At 38.5% G+C, this 20049-nt stretch overlaps 1 protein-coding gene across 1 annotated transcript in view; it reads left to right on the top strand.

Moving 5' to 3' along the window:
• The first annotated feature begins 16557 nt into the window (after positions 1 to 16557).
• ARB2A (ARB2 cotranscriptional regulator A) overlaps positions 16558 to 20049 on the top strand; it is a 342205-nt gene continuing 338713 nt past the window's right edge. The window contains exon 1 of the mRNA XM_075180973.1: positions 16558 to 16973. The gene's annotated coding sequence lies outside the window, so the exon portion shown is untranslated. The remainder of the gene's footprint in view (positions 16974 to 20049) is intronic.

Genomic DNA, 20049 nt, shown 5'->3' with positions numbered 1-20049 from the left:
CAATGCTTGGAGTTTGTTAAAATTTGTGGGTTTTTGTTCGTACACCCGCCTCTTGCAGATTGACCACAAGTTCTCAATGGGATTAAGGTCTGTGGAGTTTCCTGGCCATGGACCCAAAATTTAGATGTTTTGATCCCGAAGCCACTTAGGTACCACTTTTGCCTTTTAGCAAGGTGCTCCATCATGCTGAAAAAAGGCATTGTCACCAAACTGTTCTTGGATGGTTGGCAGAAGTTGCTCTTATTCATGGCTGTGTTCTTAGTCAAAATTGTGAGGGAGCCCACTCCCTTGCTGAGAAGCAACCCTACACGTGAATGGTCTCAGGATGCTTTACTGTTCACATGACACAGGACAGATGATAGCGCTCACCTTTCCTTCTCTGGACAAGCATTTTTTCCAGATGCCCCAAACAATCTGAAAGGGGATTCATCAGAGAAAATAACTTTACCCCAGTCCTCAGCAGTCCAACCCCCGTAACTTTTGCAGAATATCAGTCTGTCACTGATTTTTTTCCTGGAGAGAAGTGGCTTCTTTGCTGGCCTTCTTGACACCAGGCCATCCTCCAAATGTCTTCGGCTCACTGCAGATGCACTCACACCTGCCTGCTGCTATTCCTGACCAAGCTCTGCACTGGTGGTGCAGAGCTTGTAAGATTGCACCTAAATCAACCATTTATCGGTTCTTGACGATCCGATAAATGGTTGATTTAGGTGCAATCTTACTAGCGGCAATATCCTTGCCTGTGAAGCCCTTTTTGTGTAAAGCAATGATGACTTGCAGATAACCATGGCTAACATAGGAAGAACAATGAATTCAAGCACCACCATCCATTTAAGGCTTCCAGTCTGTTATTCTAACTCAATCAGCATGACAGAGTGATCTCCAGCCTTGTCCTCATCAACACTCTCACCTGTGTTAACGAGAGACTCACTGACCTGATGTCAGCTGGTCCCTTTGTGGCAGGACTAAAAAGCAGTGGAAATGTTGTTTTTGAGATAAAGTTCATTGTCATGGCATAGAGGGACTTTGAAATTAATTGCAATTCATCTGATCACTCTTCATGACATTCTGGAGTATATGCAAATTACCATTATAAAAACTAAGGCAGCAGAATTTGTGAAAAATAATATTTGTGTCATTCTCAAAACTTTTGGCCATGACTGTGCTTACCTTGAAAAACACCCTCTTTTATAGGGGTTGAAACGCGTCGAAAAATACTGGATAAGTAAGTCAAGAAGTACTACCAAAAACATTTTAACGGATGGAAATTGTCAATTGTCATTTATTCCGTGGCTTATATACCATCTATATGATACACTGGCTTTATATATCTATCTGGTAGGAATACCTGCACATTATTTTCTACATCTGGATATTAGTTTTGCATGTATTTTTTCTAGTGTATAATAAAATCTGTGATTTTAAGTTTAAAAACCACATTGCACCAGATCTCTATTTATTTATTTTAATTTGCATGACAATGATTTATATGAGACAACTCCCTCAATGACTCCATCAACAATCCTTATATTAGGAGACTATTAAGATCTGTGATATTTGAAAAGATCAAGATTATATTTAGTAAGTGCACTACATGGAGGGGAAACTCACTGTGGAGTGTGATAAACTGACCTACACTTTTGATGCATGAATCACAAGCTTTTTGTCTTGTAAGTGTATTCACAAAAGGGGACTCACATTTTGGATGAATAGATTGGATTATGGACTACATCATGATGTTCACAGGTATTTGCAGTTACTTGTCTCATACAATGTTGCACTACTATGTTTAAAAAGTATAATTTTTCATATTTTTAAATACGGGTGTATGGGATACAGCGGTTAAACCTCTTATATACTGTATATTTTGTAAAATTTTAATCTTGGCGGTTGGAATGACCAAATAAATGTAAATCTTAATTTCTGTATTTTTAATACCCTCTCCAGGAACTCGTACATGGATTGTTTGAAATTAATATAGAGTTCATGGAAGCACAGTCATTTTATTTGTCACTATTTGCCAAAACCAAATCTGTAGTCTTCATGCATGAAACTCTACTTTTTACTAGCAAATAAGGAAGCCGGATTATCTTTATATTATAGGTTATAATTGTTTGTAATATAAATACCCAAATAATTCATTTTCTTCACTCTACAATCAAAATTGTAATTCTTGGCTAGTATTTGACTTTATAAATTTGGGACATGAATAGGTAGGGCCTCTGTTTTAGTATAAATTACTTTATATCCAGATAGTATGGAATATAAACTAGGTCAATTAGTCTACTCGGATTATTCAGTACCTAACAGCTTGGGTCAAAACCCACAAAAATAATCATATATAAGCTCAGATTGGGCTTAATTTAACTTAGTAGGTAATATTTTAGAAAGAATCTTTCATTAACCAACAAAGAGTTGGATGTATAGGTTATGCAAGAGTTTGGGTGTTTGACCTGCTTTATGGATTAAAGTAATTCTAACCACTAATGTGTGACCGACAATGGCTTACCTTTCATTATATCTTTAAATAAATTACATAAATGAGGAAGCGGTATGTCTTTATAATAACTGGTTGAATGTTGTTCTTCCATCCATTTGCATTCTCTTATCCACTTTGTCCTTCATCCAGTTGTATCTTCTTCTGCAGATGAAATCTTCCATCCAAGTACACCACCCTGGACCCACTCAATTTATGCAAGAGGCATCCCGACAGGGAAAAATTAATTTCATACTTCATGATGCTTTGGTTTTAAAGTTATATGATTTTTGATTAAAGTGTTTGATTTTGCTTAGTATTTTGCTGGGTTATGTACAGGGCTGGACTGGGACTAAAAAATCAGCCCTGGCATTTAAAGCACACAGGCCCACTTCTGTTGATGAGTAGGAAACAAATGTTGACATGGGCGTGGCCACATTGTGCTGGTTGCGTTGTCAACATGGGCCGTTGATACATACATTATAATAAAACATTACATTTATACCCCCAGCCCACTGTACTTGTCTATGATTCTGGTGCTGCTAACATTCATCGGGGTGGGAACTTCCTGCAGAGTGAGCAGGGAGATTGCCAAATCTTGTGAGATTTCGAGCTCCTCAGCTTGCTCTGCAGGCTGTGTCCTATCACGGGACTGGGAGCAACTATTAGCTCCCTCCTGCTAACCAGAGCTGGATTAAGGCTCAGGGGCCTGGGGCAATTAAGACAGGGGGCCCCTATTATGTAACATGGTTATCATGTTAGACAAATTTTAGCCAAATACACAGACAAAGCTGTGTGCACTACTGTGAGATGCACACAGCTCTGCCTTCACAAGTAGTACAGTGTGAAGCAGGGCATACCTTCCAAATGTCCTTGCAGTCAGACCAAATCCTGACTAAGGGAGACAGTCACATAAATTCAGGACTGCCTCACTAGATTCAGGACAGTTGGCAGAACCTTCTGTTCTTATTATTTTCACCACTTGTGGCTGCTGGTGTATTTAGCTCAGTTGCTGCTTGTCTGGGTCCTGAAATGTTGGGGTTGGGCCTATTTAGAAAAAAAATGGATACATGAAATTTAGAAAACTCCAACCAGCGCAGACAATAAATCCAAAGTACCCACATTTAATAATTAGGCTTCTTTCCAGCCCCAACATTAAAATAATAATATTCACATTTAATAGATAAATTTCCCTCCCTCCAAACAGCTCCAGCAATAAATTAATAGCATTTATGTTAAATAAATATAACCAGTTTCCACAACCATCCCCGGCATTAAATAATTCATATTCACATTTAATAAATACCGCTCCTCCCCAAACTCAGCCCCATATTCAATCAATAGTTCGAAACCACCCCAGCTTTAAACTAAAGGTCACATAACTTCGGGCCTGATTCATTAGTGATCTTATCTTCTGTAGAAGTTGTGATGCGTATTTAGGAGAGTACATACAACCTTCACACATTGTTGGAAGGTGGATTAGCTAACCACTAAGGCAACGTTCAGTTGGAAAAATAAATACATTCTATAGACTAGAACGAGAAGCACAACAATACAGAATGCGTGCAACAGATGTAAGAGCTAGATAATAGTGCTTCAAACAAAAAACAACACAACACTGGCACTCTTCATTATTACAAAGAAATCTGCACGGTTACCTTACTGGTTTGTACTTCTGTCTCACAGCATTGCGCGATGAGTTTGAATACCAAACATGGCCTTAGCATCTTAGCAGTTTGTGGGCCTGAATCATTAAGGAAAGGAATACAGGAGGAGCTTTGTCCAAACCAGCAGATGTTTTTAATTAGTAAGAGGTAGTGTTAGACTCTTATTTAGTACATAAATGTTAGGAACCCCTCCAGCCAGTACAACAACACCCGGAATCTACTTCGAAAGTCTGGTGTTCACTGGAGCCCCTAGTGGTGGGGACAGACTTGGCCACAGACTAACAGAGGGTTGTGTGATGTGTACCGGCTGTGGAGAACCCAGGAGCAGAGGGTTATGGCAGACAGCGTATCCAGAGGACAAGCCGAGGTCAGGGGTCACTTGCTAGATAGAAACACGCCAGGGGTCGGGGCCACGAGCAAATCAGTAGTATCAGAGGTTCAAGCCAGAAGGTCAAGGGCACAGGCAAAAAGACAAATCCAAACTACAGGCAGTGGTCATACACGGAAAACGGAGGTCTAAAGGTTTAACACCAACAGCACACAGCAGGCAGCAACACAGAAGTTTGGAAGCTATAACCGGCAGGGGGACTAAGCCCTCCCTGCCTTAAATACAGAAATGGACCAATGAGAGCCTAGCTCTCTAATTACACTCAGGCTGGCCCCATAATTAAATTAGCCCGCAGGCTTGCGTAAGTATTGCGCACGCGCCCGGCTGCCCCATAGTGCCGGGACGCAGCGCTTATCTGCAAAGCGTCCGACCGGTCGTCTGACCCCCGTAAGTGACGTCCCGGTCGTCATAGCAACGGCCGGGATGCAGGTAGGAGATTAGTGGCGGCTGGGCACCGGCGCGGCTCGTAACAGTAAGGAAAGTAATTGGTTTTTTTATGTAACACACAAACGCTTGATTTTTACTCTGACATGCAAAGTTGATCTACAACATGCTCTATCCCGATTATAAATCTGTACTCATATTTTACATTTACCTCCTCCTCAAATGCAACTTTGTTAGGCAAAGGAACATTTTTAATTTATAATGTTTTTATTGCAAAAAAGAATCTGGCCCACAGGACACATTCATTCACATTATCTGCAAGCTACCATCTATTACTACGAATGTCCTAAGACTTTTGTGGGGGTTGATTTGGAGGGGAAATGCTCCTCTGAGGTTAGTGCAAGTATTGTCTGCAAACCTTTTATTTTTTAATCATCTACCACTTGTATGTTATGTACTCAGCTTCCTTACAAATCAATGCAGACAACACTTCAGCAGCACAGTGAGTTAGTAGCTAGCACTTCTGTCTTACAGCACTGAGGTCATGAGTTCGTTTCCCAACCATAGCCTTATCTGCATGGAATTTGTGGGCCATTATGCAAAGTAAGGTCAAATATAGAGGAATTTTGAACCCTGTAAAAGTGGTTAAAAATAGTTGTTTTTTTAGCACCTAACTAATTGTTGTTTTGTCAGGTACCACACAGATACATTGAAAGTTGATCTAGGACATGCCTTATCCCATATATAATTATATACCAACTTTTTCAATATGTCTCCAATCAAACATGCTTTGACCATGTTACTCCTTTTATTGCCTAACTTTTCTTAACAAATTTTGCCCTGTATGTTCTCCCCATGTTTGTTTTTTTCCTCTGTGAACTCCATCTGACTTCATTTTCAAAATGCATACTAGTAATTGCATTGGCTGATATCAAATTGACGTTTGGGGATTGTTAGACTGTAAGCTCTATTGGGCCAGGGACTGTGTTCTCTGTACAGCACCGCTGAATTGTTGGTGCCATTATAAATAAATAAATTATGAAAGAAATGATGATGTAGTGAGAAGGGACCACTGTAAATTAAATATTAATGTATGTTCTAAATGTCCATCCAACATTGACTAAAATAACCTCAACACATTTCTTGTAATTAAATTAGAAAAGACACGCACACCAATTTTTTTTTATTTATAACAAATATCTTAACATTAAAAGATCAAACGAAAAGATTATCAAACGTTTTTTTCAAATAATATTGTGTATACATATTTAATTTTTTATTCATTAATTTTGGATATTTTTCTTTTATATATATTTTAATAATTCATTAATGATTTCTTCTTTTGAAGGTGGATTTTCCCCATAGCCTGGGTGTCTTCTTGAGCTGTTTCAAAAAAAGTAATAAATAGCATGCTTAGGTAATTGTGCAAACATACATTACTTCAAAAGGATGTACTTTATTTACCCAATTTGACGGGATCAGCTCAGGCATAAAGTGTTAAATAACTTTAAAATGTCGGCAAACCCTCAACATGGGCCTACTCCTCCTCCCTCTCAGACGCGGCCTTCTCCTCCTCCCCCCTCTCCAACGTGGCCTCCTCCTCCTTCACCATAGCCACCTCATGCTCCTCCTCTTCCTCCGGCTCCACCATAGCCGTCTCAGGCTCCTCTCTGACCTCTTCTTCCTGATGCCTCTGACAGCCTGTTGGAATAAGTCTAACACATTACTTTCTTAATAAATGTTCTCCCTGTTTCATAGTTACCTACATGTAGTTATATAATAATGTGATTTGACATAGTGAAACATACATTTACAAACAGAGATAATTGAGTGGGTTTAAAGAAAATCCCAAAAAATTAAAGACACATAACACTTTCAGATGGCCTTTAACCAATCTTGGATTTGGCTTATGTGACACAGGGATGTTGAACTGTCATTTTAATGTTAAAAAATAAGTACTACATTAATATTGTATTTTTCCAGTTAAAAAATTATATAATCGAAATAGTGATAGATTATGGAGACATAATACAGGAGGTATTTGGGTAAGACTTGTAAGATGCTTAAATCAGCTTAGGGCCACTGTGAGCGTTGTCCTCGAAAATCGCCTGCAAATATATTTGCAATATACCTCATCTGCCACAGTTAGATTAGAAATGTCTGGAAGTGAACGTCACCACGTGGTTAGCACTTCTGCCTCACAGCACTGGGGTCATGAGTTTGAATCCCAAACATGCCTTATCGGTCGGGAGATTGGGCCTCCATCAGTAATGAATGTAAATAAAATGTTAACCCAAAATAAAAATAAAAAATCACAGGCTCAAAAGCATGTTGCATTGGAGGGGGAGTTACATTTCTAATCTGGAGATAGATATATATTTGGGGCAGGGCATGTCCTTTTATAAGTTTTAAAATATTGGTAAAAATCTAAGCAAGTATGTGGATCACACTATTTTAGCTGATTAATAGAGAACTCACTTCTAGCAATCTTATGCCTTAGCTCCTCCAGAAGCTGAGACTGGTGCCGCCATATATCGCTCCATTACCTCTGCAGCTGTACAATGGAGCGCCTGCGGTGAAAACATCTCCAAAGATAGCAGCGCACCCGCTGGTATACCCGCAACTTAATTTCATTGGAGATATACATGCCTGAGGGCATACTATCCATCCCTTCAGCACAGACCCGCAGCTCTCGCCCTGCAAAGGTGCTTGCTCTCATTTTGTTTATAGTATAATACTGTCCAGTACTCTGCTCTGTGATTGGTTTGCAGAGCACGTGTGGGCGAGCCCACGTCACTCGCGAAACTTCTCTACACCTGTGTGCAAAATGACTGCCTGTCATTCAACGTATCCTAGCAAAGGGGTGGCGGATCGATGGAAATGTACTCCGCTATTCACAATTACAGGCACTTGATAACAGGAACCTGTGATTGTAGGCACCTGATCACAGACACTAGATTTATAAGTGTGGTAGTTCTTGTCCTAGCGGAGTTGTAAATATAAGTGTAAAAAATAAAGTGTTGCATTTTATTCTCACTACCAGAAAAAGCAGAAGTAATTTACTTATGTTTTAAATTACAGACACATATTTAAAACCATTACTTTATTATATGGTTTTGCAAAGGGTCAAAATGACATATTTATTGGGCCATAATTTGCCTCAGGAATCTGTCCTCCTATCGTCATCACAAACTTACTGAGGAATTAAATTTTATGCAACACAGAGGGTATAGTGGTGTTATTGACAGTGAGTGAGATTGGAGGCCAGTTGGTGACTTGGCCATGAGGGACAATAATGAGCTCTGTATAGAACATGATTTGTTTTAGGTATTGTTGTGACATTCATGGGCGAATGCAGAAAGACAGTGGTTTATAACAAATAGTACTGAAAGAAATTGGTCAGGGAAAGCAATGTACATTTGGGTGTCCTCAGCATAGAGGTGGTATTGGAGGCCAAATCATCATCATCACCATTTATTTATATAGCGCCAATAATTCCGCAGTGCTGTACAGAGAACTCACTCACATCAGTCCCTGCCCCATTGGAGCTTACAGTCTAAATTTCCTAACACACATACACAGACAGACAGACATAGGGAGAGACTAGGGTCAATTTGATAGCAGCCAATTAACCTACCAGTATGTTTTTGGAGTGTGGGAGGAAACCCACGCAAACACAGGGAAAACATATAAACTCCACACAGATAAGGCCATGGTCGGGAATTGAACTCACGACCCCAGTGCTGTGAGGCAGAAGTGCTAACCACTTAGCCACCGTGCTACCAAATGAATAAATTAGTACCTCAAGACAAGAGATGTACCATATCAAAGTACATTTAGAAAAAAAGAGCCTTGTGAGACCTCAATAGAGAGTGAGAGTGGAAGGGAGAATGTGCCAGAGGTGGATACACTACAGGAGCGATTTGAAAGGTAGGAAGTGAACCAGGAGAGAACTGTATCACGATTGACAATGGAGTGAAGGGTGTGTCGCAGAAGAGGGTGTTCAACAGTGTACAAAGCAGCAGAGAGATATAGGAGAATGTGTATTGAGAATTGACAAATATTTCTATTTATTCATAAACATCATTTCATTAATCAAATAAAACACAAATTAAAAACAAATTGTACATACAAAATCCTTTAATAAAAAACAAAAACAAACAAACACATACAAATACATGGATGTTGATTTTATCCCATGGTTAGAGTTGTTGCAATGCAGGTCATGCTGGAACCCATAATGGCTATCTTCTTTATCTGCTTAAAATATTATAAAAAAAGAGATCAACCTTAGACCATTTTGAAATAAAATACTACTTGACTGTGTGTACTTTGTACACACCTGTATTTTCCAGCTGTAAAATCAACTATTTCTGATGCCTTAACTGTAACGCAGTTCCACCTATAACGAGTAACATTGCTAACTATAGATACTTACATGCTTACAAAGGCAACTCCTTCATGTTCTGATCCTCCTCCATGAAATGATGCTTGCTGCACCTCCTCTGTGCTAACAGATAGGTCATAAGGTCTGTTGAATAAATTACACACATTTAGCTATTTACTAAAATGGTGTCTGTTTCTCAGTTATCCTCAAAATGAAAGATAATGTAAGGTATCTCCATTAGAACACATTGACAAATCAGGGCGTTCAAATCAATAAACAGACACAACACTTACTTTATGTACTTCACCTGGGCAGAAAAGAACATTCACATAGTGAGTCAGATATATGATTAACACAAACTATGGTTGATTAGTGATTATTTTTCAGGTGAGGCAAACATCTCCCAGCTAAGGCCTGGTAGTACATCAATGAAAGCCTTTAGTTTGGTCTTTTTTCAGCTAAGCTCTAACAGTCAAGCTTCAACATTATTTTTATAAGTGCTATGGCTAGAAAACTCACATCTGATAATCTCAGCAGGGGCAGAGGCAACCCTTACACCCCGATTAGAAAATAATTGCAGATTTCAAAGGTAAACATTTTTTTCAGTCAAAACTGTCTGGTGCATGCATTTGTATATGTTTAGGAAAATTAAACTTGCCTTTATTTTCATCACCAAACAACAATTGTATTTTTAGGATGTTAGAGAATTTAAAAAGTGTATAAAACATATTAGAAAAAGATTTTACCTTGCAAATCAGTCTGGAACCTGAAGTGGCCCGCCTCCAGTTTCAGGAGGGCTAGGGGTCTGTTAGATAAACATGTAACATGGGGAAGTGCAAAAACACATAAGAATTATCTTATTTGATTGAAAAAGCTTGACAACAACCCCACCCAAAAAAAAAATTGGGGTTAAAATTTATAGTACAAACAATACACACGTTAAAATGCACATTACATATGAAAATAGAGATGCACTGTTATTGTGGAACATAAAATATCTTACAAACACCGACATTTAGTCTGTGTTTTAAAAGTGTCTATAGAAGAGTAAGAGAAAAAATAACTCTTAATAAAAATAAGAGTTATGCAAATCCACACCAGTAAACTCCATTAAAGACTCCTAAACAAATTTAAGTATGCATGAAGCAGTCTTTTATAGTGGATTGTAATGAGACAAGTATATGCAGGTGTATGGTCCACTGTGGTATCAGATGACAAGATCTGATGCTGGGTCTATGCACTGTTGTTTACGGGTATCTGTTGTTTAATTTTATACTGATTAAAATATGTTTGCGTTTATTTCTGATTGTGATTTATACTGAGATGCATTTGCATAGACATTCTTATTTTAATTTTTTTAAAAAGAAACATGATCCTTCATGTTGGTAGTTAAGAAGGTGTGTGCAATTTTTCATTTAATTAACACTTTAGATTGCCACTAGTGCATGTGTTGTGTTGTATGTTTGTTTCCATCTGAACTATGCCTTAGTGGTTAGACTATCCAGCTGCCCGTATCTGTGTGGACTTTGTATATCCCCATGTTACTGTGGGTTTACTCCAATGTGTCACTTATAGAAGAACACGCTAGTATGTGTTTTGGTGTTGGCTTTGTTTATACCAAGTATTGTATCGTGTATGCTTATTTATGATTGCGAATTATTAGCTGTCGAGTTCGCATTCACATTTATTTCCAATACAACATTACTTATAACACATTCTTGCACACCAACACTGGATTATGGAGCAGAGGAAATGTGTTCTGTGGAGTAACAAATCACGTTTCTCTGTTTGGCAGTCAGATGGGGGAGTCTGGGTTTGGCGGATGCGGGAAAATGTTACCTGCCTGACTGCATTATGCCAACTGTGAAGTCTGATAGAAGAGGAATAAAGGTATGTGCCCCAGTGCACAAAGCACGGACTACAAAGATATGGTTTGATTAGTTCGGTGTGGAAGAACTTGATGGCCTGCACAGATCCCTGACTTCCACCCCATCGAACACGTTTGGGATGAACTGGAACGGAGATTGTGAGCCAGGCCTTCTCATTCAACATCAGTGCCTGACCTCATAAATGCTCTACAGAATGAATGGGCACAAATTCCCCAGAAACACTCCAACATCTTGTGGAAAGCCTTCCAAGAAGAGTCAAAGCTGTTATAGCTGAAAAAGGGGGATCAACTCCATATTAAAGTATATATATATTTGAATACCATGTCATTACAGTCCATGTTGGTGTAATGGTCAAGCGTCCGAATACTTTTGTCCATATAGTGTATGTGGACTAATATGATCTATGTTAATATGTATAAGTAATCTAGACTCCATGTGCCGTTTTACAGACACAATCATTTAATATAAAACATTTGTAGGTAGACAAATTTAGAAACTCAAGGATAAATTGTATCTAGAGTCAAACATTATAGAGAAACAATGAAAATGGAATGTCAATTGTGTCTACTGTTTTTCACAGATGAGAACAAATACCTCTTCATGAAACAGTGTTCCCTAGATTAGAACTATCTGGCCCTACTCAATCTATATTAGAAGATCCGCCACAGAGAATCACGTTGGAAATGTGAGATTCAATTTGGACATCAGGGGTTGTATGCCTACCCTCATGTAAAACTTATGATTGAGGCTTATCAGAAAGCCTCAATTATACCTAATATTGTTCTCCCTCAGATTCTTAATGATATCATTAAGTTCAAATCTCTTCCAAAAAGTGGTGTTTGCCAAGTCGTGGAAGACCAGCAATCAATGAACCTCAAAGAAAAAATAATCTGGATTCCTAGGACCATTACACCACGTGCTGCCACTCCAAGTAACTGGCTACACTCCGCTCAACTGCACATCCTGACCCAGATGGTACACACCAGGGTAACTGCTCAAGAAAATGCTTTGTTTCCCTATCAACATTTTGTTATTCCCCTCAGCATCCACTAAGGAATCTAAGGTTAATTTCCTTGATCATTTGTCAAAAGTGACAGCTATAAATTATGGAACTTCCAGGTTGTCACCAAAGGACAAACAGCTTGCTGTTCTCTGGGGATTTGTCTCTACTGGCGAAGGAAAGGACATTTTCTCAAGAATTGTCCTAAAAACTCAGGACACCACAGTGCCTAGACAAGTCTGGGAAGCAAATGTAGGCCAGCGGATATCTTCTCCCAAATCTGATAAATTATTACTTCCAATTTTTATCCTTCTTGATTGTGGTTCTACCAGTCATTGTATTGAGTGCTGACTGTAAGAGAACTGTGGAGTCTAACGAACCCCTGGTGTGACGCGCTGGTATCAGAAGGGACTGGTCAAGGTAGCTGGGACTGATACATGGACGGACTACAGAGTGCTAAATCGAGAAACAGGAAGGAGTGTCAGAACAAGCGGGGTCAGCAATAAACAGGAACCGAAGCAGTACCAAATAACAGGCCAGGTCAGGAGGATCTGGGTCAGAATTCACAGAAATCAGCTGCAAGTATCTGTCTCCTAAAAAGATCTCAGAATTGGATAACTTAATATTAGACTTCACCTTTGCTCCAATTCTTCACGTACATTGATAGGAACCTTTTATTATTGAGGAGTTGGAGTTATTTTGTGCCAGTAATCTGCAAATTCTAGGAGAATGCAAACTTGAGTCATTTCCCTTTTTGATACAGTCCCTGACAAAAGGTTCTCTAAAGGTGTTATTGCTATAAATTCTTACAAAGGAATTACCTATGTCCTTAAGGCCTCACTATATGCAGGTAGGGGCTATAGCTCACTATATGCAGGTAGGGGCTATAGCTTGAAATCATATTTCTCATTGCCTCCCTCCCTGCTGTCATTTTCATCACCTCCGATTATCCACCCTCTCACTTCAGTCACAGAAGTCTTCTACATGACAAGCAGCCTGGCAGCAAATCCGCTTGCTGTTAGCTGCCTGTCAGTGCAAGGTGACACTGTCTTGTGACATGTGGTAATCTCACGAGACCAGACTAAGAACCGCATCCGCACTGACAGGCAGCTGAGAGAAAGCAGATTTGCTGTCATGCTGCCTTTCTACTATAGTAATTGTCGGGGCCGTCCCCTTTAACCAGGGACAGCCCGACGATGTCAGAAAAAAAATAGTTTAACAAAAATAAAGGCCGGGCAGCCATTTTTCTCTGAAAGCTTCTGCTGACTGTGAGCCTAATTCAACTTCAAACGCTACTTGTATGACACTCCTAGAAGTAGGTGAGTGTCGTGCCGATCGTACCTGGTCTCTGGATGCTCTTCTTTCAATCACGACACAGCAGTAGGCAGAGAACCCTTAGGTCCCCAATACAAGTAGGACACTAAAAAAGTTAAGTGACATCAGATTTGTTATGCGGAAACAATATGTCACTAAAATATTTCTGGACAAAGAATGACTATCAACATATACCATATGAACACAGTTTTCTAGTTATCATCATCCTTTATTTATTTATATAGCACCAATAATTCCGCAGCGTTGTACAGAGAACTCACTCACATCAGTCCCTGCCCCATTGGAGCTTACAATCTAAATCCCCTAACATACATGCACACACAGACCGAGAGAGACTAAGGGCAATTTAATAGCAATCAATTAACCTACTAGTATTTTTTGGAGTGTGGGAGGAAACCGGAGCACCCGGAAGAAAACCCACGCAAACACGGGGAGAACATACAAACTCCACACAGATAAGGCCATGGTCGGGAATTGAACTCATGACCCTAGTTCTGTGAGGCAGAAGTGCTAACCACTAAGCCACATACATATTACTCAATGCCAGTTGGATATATGATGTGCTCTTACTAAAAAGAAAAAATGTTCATACAAGAAAAACAGAGCACACCTGTGAAATATAAAAGCAAACACACCACTACTATAGTCTTTACAGTCACTGTCGCTGTGATATTCTGGTTCCAAATATGTGTGAAACAAATCTTTTGTAGTTGCAAAAGTTGCTCTAATTAGCTTTATCTATCACATTCACTACTATAGTGGCTTGTTTTGCAAGGTCTCTTATGCTTTGGATTGCAATATCTCTTTAATAACTGTAGTAGTAAGTTTACAGGCGTTTCCTAGGTGTTTCATTAGTCACTTAATCCTCTCATGCAATAAATTAAACACATTTAATAGAAGTTTGATGTCAGTATTCACTGCTTTTCAGGGTTTTGGCAACAGTTTATGTAAATCACACAGCTGATTTAAACATTTTTTAACAGTTCTGCATAGCAGCTTATCTGATAAAATAATGACTCTTTTCCTTTCTATATGAACGGTCAGTTGTGTTTGTGGAAATGAATGTTGCTAGGCAATATGGAGGCTGACAAGATGGAGAATGCCTCTGAGGTGACAGTTCTATAGGTAATTCCAAAGAAACATATTACCTATACAGCCTGTGGACAGTGTATAATAGCGTGGTATATCTCACTTACACTGCCCTTGTGGTTTGTTCAGTCACTGGTGACTCTTTACTCTCGCCAATATGTCTCACTGCATGGAAGCTAGAACATAAAGGTGCAGTTTGAATTTGACAGCTCCGCCATAGGTACATGGGATAGATGACTCTTCTTTCTAGTCATCTCAAATTAGTTTATCAGAGTTACACAGGCACTGTATAGTTAATTGTTGGTTTTAGGCATAATTAGTGGATGTACTGGTGTATATTAAAATGAAATGTAAAATTCATGTATTCCTGTTTATTTAATGATTGGTGAAATGTTCACACTATAGTCACTGGAAATTACTGTCACTTGAAATGGACTTATTTCCAATATAATATATTGGAAATTTGGATGCAATGCTCGTTATACTGTATATTCTAATGACTGGGTTTTCAAGGTAAATGTTCATTGATGCTGAGTCTTAAAATAACAGTTATTACATTCTAAGGAAGCTCCATAACTATGGATGATAGTTAGATATATGTAGAAAAGTCCCAAGAAGATAATTAGACATCGGAACACTCACATAAATGCACCATCCCCCTTAGCACAGGTACATGGTATTATCACTGCAATACAGGATTAGATACATGTGAAGAGTATTGTAGAGTAATCTCTATCTGGATATGGATCACTATTGTTGTTCACACAAGGGAGCACTTGAACCATCGATTGTGAATTCAGGAGCCCTAAAGAATCCAACATGGAGAGATCCAGGTGTGCCGGGGTTTCTGTATCCAAATACTTTATATGTAGAAAAGTGTCTTTAGAATAAGAGCGTTTTAGTATTATTTTTACATCATAATTACCAACTACAACTTTAATTACCAATCAGCACCCATGGATCACGTGTTGAAATTCTGATATCAATCTATTCAATAACATAGTTGTATAAATTACACTGCATACAAACGTTGCAGCCTTAAGACAGCAAAACTTGTTTTACTGGTCATGGCCCTCATTGGATTTGCAGCATTTCTTTAAAATTAAATTACATTTTATTGATGAAATGGTACAACCAAGATAAATAAAAGTCTTTTACAATACAGATCAACGACATAACCTGAAATCATTTTTATGTTAATAATAACGAGAAAAGAAAGAAGAAAGCAAAAATGAGGGAGAGAAATGGGGTGATGGGATGGGAACGTTCAATCCAGTTAACTAAATAAAATTGTTTACCAGTTACATTATAGACGATTTGCAACATTGTGTGCTTGCATTACATTTGCTTTGTCTTGTGGTTTTCTATCTAGTTTATTTTAAGACAATTTTAATTTAAATGATATTTAATTCAGTGTTCTATTTTTCTTTTGCAAAAAACATTTTTTTTCGGTGTATCCAAGTGTCCTTCGAAAGTATACTGAAATGCTTGCAAGTACGTGTTATCCTTATGTTGGGTCATACGGCAGTGTATGTAAAAGCTCCTACAAATCTATAGGTCTCAACGTGACCAGCTCCCTCATAGTTTAAAGCGATAGTTTTCAGACCGCTTAAAAATATTTCCTGTACACACACCAGTTCATAAATCCACGTATAGCATATGACACTTTAGTTACACCAAAATCATCGCTTCAAAATACTACTTAATTTGGTGAAATGTGCAGCCTACAGATTTTGAAATGAAATCCTGTTTCAACAAATGAAAGTTTTATCGCAATGAATCTTGGGAGTTGTGGTCTTTCATCCTGACTACAGCCATGTGCGTTAACGAAGTGGGACGTGCTATAAAACTCCAAGTCCCAGAAAGTGAGTAAGCTGGATTAGTCACATGACTTAGTAAAGGCTAAGCACAACGAGATCGAGGCTTGGAATGCACACATCCTGTGTCTCTTCCTCTCTTTCTTCCTTCCTTCCGGCCGGGTCCTCTCAAATTGGCTTCTTAGGATATCTGTGCAGCTCACAGGATACATGGGCAGCTTCCTGATTTTTTATTTGGTGGGGTGGGGAGATTTTAATTTGATTTTATGAATACTGATCGCAAAATATAACCAGTGTCAAGGAAGTCCTATACTACTACCTTTTGCTGCCCATAGTAATAGCTTTTACACTCACAGTCTTGCACATCTTCTGTATGTGTATAGTGCAGGCAACAATCAGTGAGAGTCCTAAAAATCAATATTCTATTTTTTTTAAAAAATTTATTTTATGTTTTATAATCACCTGGAGATTTTTCAGCTTGTCTTCGTGGTGGTGATCACGCGTGGAAGTGGTTCAGCGCCCAAGTAAAAAGGGAGGCAAAGTGAGTGTGTTGCGCAAGCATTTGTATAAAGGCATGTTTACATGGTTGCTAGAACGCATGAAATTTACTTTTTGTTGTTAAACGATAGCCCTAACAGAATATTTTTTTATTTTGTGCGTGAGCATGCATATTATTATTTATAATAAGCAAATATATTATGGATACATTACATTGTACCCCAGTATTGTAGGTAAGAGTGCTGGAAAAACCGTTTACTCTTTCATAGTGTATACTTTATGGGGCATATTCAATTGTTGGCGGAAACGCTGAAAATCTCGCGCTCCGCGCACTATTACAGTTATTACGGTAGTTTTCTCGCTGTATTTCAGCTTGCAGCTCCCTAAGCCGCGAGCTGAAATCCAGCTAACTATTACCGTAATAATGGTAGTAGTTTTAATGCCGCTGAAAACCGCGACAATTGAATATGCCCCATGAGTGCTAGAATTGTCAAGCCATTATTTGTTTATTTTACCTAAGTTTGCCTTGGAATGATAGTTATGTGATAGCAGTCATCTGTTGTTGTTTTATTTCTTTCCAATAATGAACTAGAATCGGTGTGTTGCTGTACACTACTGCAAAATAGACAGCGGACAACTGTGAATGCACATGAGATAGTATATCAAATTCACAACGGGGCTAATGCAGAGTGAGTAAACTCCAGTTTGCGTAGCATATCTTGGGTGAAATCACTTTGTGCGTGGCCAGAAACATGGTTGCACTCATATGCACCTATATAGGCTTACGTGATTCTGGATCCTCAAGAGACAGGAAGAAGAGTTCTAATGAATGCAAAGTACAGTAAGGACATGTTCGCACTATTGCGAATGGGTGCAGGCTGGGTGGTCAAGGACATGTGCAAATAATGGATTATGATGACTGTCGCCAGCAAGAGCGACCTGCTTGTAGTTGGCTGTTTGCAAATGCTCCACTGCCGCTGGTAGGTTGGTGGTTTCTTTGTTGCACGTGCATATATTATGCTTTTGTGTGCGTGTTTAAACAAACTTCTTTCACATATGCAGGTTTGCAAATATTTATTTTTCCCTGATAGACAAAACAAATCGTTAGGAACATGGACATAAGTGCATGTGATGTATGCCTGGCATAAACCGGGTGCATAGGCTACTGGCGTAGACCTGCATGCATCTTGCGATAGTTGCAGGTTTGTATATGCCCACAATTGCTGCTTTCTTAGTGATCGCAACTGCGGTCAACTCTGCATCAGCTCCAGTGTGTTTAGTATTTAGTAAATACGTGTTTGTATCTGAAATTCAAATTACAAAGTTGAAGGCTGAATACATCTATACTGGTCTCAGAAATCTAATATCTATAATCATTTACATTCATGGGTGTATTATTCCTTAGAATACAAAAGTTTTCCTAGTGAACATGATAGTGGTGACATCAGAAATCACTCATTAAGGACCATGATATCGGAACTTAAGCTGGGTACACATCTATGCAGTTATCATGTATATCATAGATTCACAACAATTTGTTATAGATATTACGAGAGTGTGCATGCTCCCACAATCATGTTTTATCTACCAAAACACATTGTATCTGTTAATTTGGGTTTCTAAAAGCTTCCAAAAAAATCACGATCAGCAATGGAACGATGTCAGGCAAATGTGGAAGTGTGTATATACTCACGACCAGCAGTGTTGGCAGATATCTGTAGAGTGTACAGATTCCTGATCTTTTCAGCAGATGCTTATGAGAGATAAAGTTCACAGATCTAAAGGTAATTGTGTAGGTGTGTACACATGATTCGGCATGCTCATAGGGACTTTCAGATGTTGGTGAAAACGTTAATGAAATTGCTTCTCAAGTAAGATTGCTTAGGAGTGTACCCAGCTTTACTGTTGGTACAGATAATATTTAGGCATATATTAATGTCACTTGTATTGGCATATACAATTTTAAAAACTGTTAACGATTATAAAGATATGTATAGCATATGTCATGACTGTAATTTACGTGGACCTTGCTTAAGTAACATTGCTGTTGAATATGTAATGTGCTTTATGGTGGCTTAATGATAAGATTGTAGAATATAAGTTAATATAATACATGATTGGGGTAGTAATATATCCTTCTCTTTCATGACTAGGGATGTCGCAGAGTGAGATAACAATCATTTTTACTAGGATGTGCTGTTTTTGGTCATTCCTCAACCATGCTAAAGATAGCAATATATTTTGCCCTTGTTCATATACTTACAGCTTATCTGCTTAATTTCTTGCTGCTTCATTTTATGTTTGCCACACATGGGCATATCATACCGCTTACCCCAAATGCTGAGCTTCAGGATTGGATTCTAATTTGACCATGCTTGGGTGGCCAAACTGGACAAATCCGGATGTTGTGCCAGTGTTTTGCATTGTGGCACATGTCCCAGAATGGTCTAATTATCACCAATAATTGTGGTGAACACCTGCCATAGTTTTCATAATTAATGATATCCATAGATTTAGTTACTAGAGCCAATATTACACCTTCACGCCTGTATCCAACCACTCGACTATGTGCAATCAGTCTAACAAGCAGATTCCTCCCACAAAACAGCTTTCCTTACGGTCATAAAAAAGTATACCCAAAAGTTGATTAATAAATTAAAGAAAGTTTGCCAAAACTACTACTTGTGTATTATAACAGCCAAGACACGTGAGTGATTTGTTGCTCTAAAAAAATAATAGAGAATCAATAAAAAACCTGACTTGTCACATGGGTGTTTTGCACTGTGAATAAAAAAAAAAAGTCTGGAGTGTTCAGCAATAGGGATATAATGAAAAAATACAATGATAAAATTCACGTATGCTTTGGCCCTAAGACTAAATTGAATTACATTAGGCATATTTTACACCCGATCCATTATTTGCCAGCAAAGAAAATAAAACGCTGCATGGTGATATAAATTGTTCTAATAATATAACGGATTGTATAATGTAATGCAATAAAAAGAAACACCTTACTTGAAAATCATGACAAACAGATAAGGTAAGTTACAGTTTGAAGCTGACCCACATAGCTGTCAATGGATCATTTTATTTTGTATGGAACTGCAAACTATCATACC

Source organism: Mixophyes fleayi, chromosome 1 (genome assembly GCF_038048845.1).
Source record: "Mixophyes fleayi isolate aMixFle1 chromosome 1, aMixFle1.hap1, whole genome shotgun sequence".
NCBI lineage: Eukaryota > Metazoa > Chordata > Amphibia > Anura > Limnodynastidae > Mixophyes > Mixophyes fleayi.
Note: the sequence above shows the minus strand (reverse complement) of the source record. Positions and strands in the feature narration are given on the sequence as shown.